Source organism: Lontra canadensis, unplaced genomic scaffold, assembly GCF_010015895.1.
Source record: "Lontra canadensis isolate GAN:19392208 unplaced genomic scaffold, GSC_riverotter_1.0 scaffold48, whole genome shotgun sequence".
Classification (NCBI taxonomy): Eukaryota; Metazoa; Chordata; class Mammalia; order Carnivora; family Mustelidae; genus Lontra; species Lontra canadensis.
In genome coordinates this window covers 5,245,636-5,250,204 of record NW_022631042.1, presented here as the reverse complement: position 1 = coordinate 5,250,204, position 4,569 = coordinate 5,245,636, and the positions used below count along the sequence as shown (strand labels likewise).

General features: G+C 35.0%; 1 non-coding gene across 1 annotated transcript; it reads right to left on the bottom strand.

Annotated features, from left to right (window-relative positions):
* Positions 1-438: 438 nt before the first annotated feature.
* LOC116876960 lies at positions 439-545 on the bottom strand. Its single transcript, XR_004384497.1, has one exon. It is a non-coding gene; the product is annotated as a U6 spliceosomal RNA (small nuclear RNA).
* Between the last annotated feature and the right edge of the window lie 4,024 nt (positions 546-4,569).

Below are 4,569 nucleotides of genomic sequence, written 5' to 3'. Positions count from 1 at the left end.
TCTGTTATTCTACAATTTACCCTCCTACAGATGTTGTATTGTGGTGAAACGAATCTACATAAGAAAACTCAAAATCTAATCCATGCTGTCTCATTATTGTATTGTTTGGGTTGGATAAGACAAGTTCTAGTCTCCATTTGTTCATAGAATGAATGGATTGTTACATACAGTCTCTGATTTTCAATTCAAATTATTTGATTTGATCTCACTTTTTCCTTTCATTTAGGGTGAACTTAAATTTTAACTTTCTATTACTCTCAACTCTGTGGAGAGGAACATTTATTTCTTTTAAGTTTTCTTTATATCTAAAATTTTTTACCCTCTGAAAATCTGATCACCTGTTTTAAAGCTTTTGGACATTATCATTTCCCTCATCTTCCATGTGTATTTCAAGTGAACTGAATATGCAACAAAATATGTATTTCTTTTTTTTTTTTTTTAAATATGGAACGCTTCACGAATTTGTGTGTCATCCTTGCGCAGGGGCCAAGCTAATCTTCTCTGTATCGTTCCAATTTTAGTATATGTGCTGCCAAAGCGAGCACCAAAATATGTATTTCTTAAAGAAAACTCACCCTCAAAAATCTTATTGAATGGATAGCCCAAAGTGCCATTTACTGAAAAGTTCATCTGCAATGATCCACAACTTCAGCTCTGGCAAAAATCAGGTTTCTGTATTTTTGTCCATCTGTTTTAGGGCATGATATCCTATTCCATAGTTCCCACTGTTTCACTGACTTATTACAGTGTCAGAGTGAGTCTTGATATCTGAGAAGACAAGTCTAGCCAGTTTTCTTCTGTTACAGTGGTGTCTTAACTTTTCCTAACCTTTAAAATTTCATGTACATTTCAGAATATACTCATAAGTTCCACCCAAAATATTTTTTTGATCTTGATTGGGATAGCACTGAATTTATAGGTTGAAGTAGGGAAAATGACATCTTTATAACTTTGAGTCTCCAATCCACGAACATAATATGCCTCTCCATTCATTTATGTTTCATAAATATTTTACTGTAGCTTTATATGATGTTTCCACAAATACTGTGTACACATTTTATTAGGTTTAATTCTGGGTCCTTTATCCTATTTTAAATTATATATATATACACACACACTAGTATAATTCAATTGTATATATTTTCTACTAGATCTTGATCATGATGTGTTATAAATTTGTATGTATGTATTGTGACTTTTGAATACAATCTGTTCATTGAACTGTGTCTATGAAAATACATTTAGCCTGGGATAAAGTTGGACTCTTTCAAAGGAAATTTGTATTTACTTCTTTCCGTGGTCTGGGAGCACCTCGTTAAGGATATTTTAAACTAAATTCTTGGCTTGTGGGTTTTTTTGGACTACCTTGTAATGTAAATTCAGGCTGTCAAACCGTGTAATAGCTAACTTGTAGTTAACAAATCATTATTAGGAGTGATTTTTAAAAAAATTTTTTAAGATTTTATTTATTTATTTGAGAGAGAGTGAGTGAGAGAGAGAGAGAGAGAGAGAGCACAAGGTGGGGGAGAGGGAGAAGCAGGCTCCCCACTGAGCTCGGAGCCTGCGGTGGGGCTTGATCCGACCCAAGTTGAAGGCAGATGCTTAACAAACTGAGCCACCCAGGTGCCCCAGGATGACTTTAAAAACAAACAAACAAACAAACAACTTTTGTGGCAAGTTTTAAAACTATTGATTGACTAGTAGTACCCAGTTTGAGTAAGGCTATTTCTAGCTCATCCTTAAAAATCAGGAGAAAGCTTTTGGTGGGATGCCAGCTTTATATCAGTCTTCAATTATCCCCATCAATTCAGGCTCTGAAGTTGAATTCTTGTTCCAACGTCTGCATATTTGCAAAAACTGATACTCAAATTCTCTAAGTTCAAAAGAATGTTTCAAAGACAAATTTACTGCTGTTTTTTAAAGTTTTTTATTAGATCACTAATTTTGTTATGTTCGATTAGCCACCATATAATACACTAGTTTTTGATGTAATGTTCAACGATTCATTAGTTGCATATAAAAATTTTATTTATTTGAGAGAGGAAGAGAGAGCACAAGCGGCATGGGGGCAGGGGAGAAGTGGACTTGCCTGACTGGGGCTGGATCCTGGGACTCTGGGATCATGACCTGAGCTGAAGGCAGATGCTTAACCAACTGAGCCACCCAGGTGCCCCATAGTGCCACTTTCTTTTTTTTTTTTTTAAGTTTTTTTTAAAGGTTTCATTTATTTATTTGACAGACAGAGATCACAAGTAGGCAGAGAGGCAGGCAGAGAGAGAGGGTGAAGCAGGCTCCCCGCTGAGCAGAGAGCCCGATGTGGGGCTCGATCCCAGGACGCTGGGATCATGACCTGAGCTGAAGGCAGAGGCTTAACCCACTGAGCCACCCAGGAGCCCCAGTGCCACTTTCTTAACACAAGCCCTTACTTGTTTGCCAATCATAGATGCATTTAAGATTTTAATATACTATTTCACAGTGGGTCAGCCTGGTTATTTAGCCATATTACCTGAAACAAAGTTTCCACATCTGTATTTATTAAACATTATGTAATTTTTTGTGAATATTATCTCAATTAAAATAAATACTTAAATTTTAAAACTAAGCACTAAAATAATTATAGAGTAATGTATAATTGTATAACCATTGATATTACTTTTCTTTCTAAGATCTCTGCACTGAAAATGTCTATAAAGCAATGACAACCCAGTAAAAACAAGCTCTACTTATCCATGATATGGCCTTCAAATATGATTCCCTATTTGAAAGGAACTATAGCTTTTGTAAACAATACTGATTTCAGCCATGTGGCAGAAAATACAAAATGAACCTGGAGAATTTCACTGGGCCAACAATCAAGTATTTATCAATCCTGCTATTTTGTGTAAGAGGATATGGAGATCAACCTAAAAGAGATCACATTTTCCAAATATTAAATAAGTTGAGCATCAAAGAATGATTAATGGTAGTTATATAAAGCACATTACAATTTTATCCTGAGTTTGAGAGAGTTGTGAAAGAGAAACAAAAAGAAAAAAAGAGAGAAAGAGTGATTGAAGGGGTAAAGAAACCCATTGAACACCCCGAGAAGTAACTTACACCAATTCCTTACTCTTAAAATCAGCCACTAAAATGGGAGAATTGAACACTTACTCTAGATTTCCTACATGATTTTTTTTTAAAGATTTTCTTTATTTATTTGAGAGGGAGAGAGTGAGAGAGAGCATGAGAGGGGAGAGGTGAGAGGGAGAAGCAGACTTCCTGTGGAACCGTGTGCCTGACGTGGGTCTTGATCCCGGGACTCCGGGACTGTGACCTGAGCTGAAGGCAGTCACCTAACCAGCTGAGACACCCAGGCACCCTCCTATATGATTTTTAATTCACAATATCCAAATAACCTTGAATCATAGGGGAGGGAGGGAATTATTGTCTTTTTTTGGGGGGGAGATAATTATTCTTTAAAAATATTACAGATAATAATTAAGAAAATGATAATGAAATGAAAACAATTTTATTACCCTTAATGAAATAAGTGATTCTGACACTAACAATGGATAAACAAAGAGGTAAAAAATTGATGAAATTTTTTTACAAGAGAAGTATTGTGCGATTTCTACATAAACCCAGGATCAATGTTGCATCACTAAAAATGGTGGAAAAACACATTGTGTGTTTCCTGATGTGATGTAACAGGAAAAATACAGAATCACTTCTAGTCTATACAAGTTGATCTTGAGGCTAATCAATCCTCTGGATCTTGTTTAAATTTGTAAGAAATACAGATATCAGAACAATTTAAATGACAACAAAAGATGCAAATAGAGAATTTGGGGGAGTTCTTCTAATCAAACTGTTCCAGGTTCTTTTCAACAAGCAAAAGGCAGAAAATACAGAGTGCATTATATAAAATAACTTGGGGGGCATACAAGATCAATATTACATGTGAATATTGTTTGGAGACTTATTCAGACAAACTGTGCAAAATATATTTCTGAAACAACTGGGAAAATATGATTACCTATGTGAGTATTAAATTTCAAATGTTCAGATGTATGCTAAGCACTTTTGAATCTTTTTAAAACTGAAGATTATTTTTTTTCAAAGATTTTATTTATTTATTTATTTGATAGAGAGCCAGTGAAGGGGTGTGGGGAGGGAGAGAGAGAGAGGAAGAATCTGGAGCAGACTCCATGCCAAGCATGGAACACAATGTGAACTTGATCCCATGACCCTGACATCACCACCCAAGATCAAGACCTGAGCTGAAATCAAGAGTTGGACTTTCAACCAACTGAGCCTTTCGGGCAACCCTAAAACTGATGATTCTGTTTCAGTAGTTCTCAATGAAGCTAAGATACCACATTTCTAACAAACTACCGAATTCTTCTGTTGCTGGTTTGCAGACTATACTTTGAGAAGCAAGGTATTAAATAATGTTAAGGAGTAATATTTAAGTTTCTTCGATGTGATCATTTTGTAACTATATAAGAAATTATTCATATTTAAAAGAATTATTTTTTGTGATTAGATATGGATACTAGAATGCATAAATTTGAATGAAATATGCTTAAA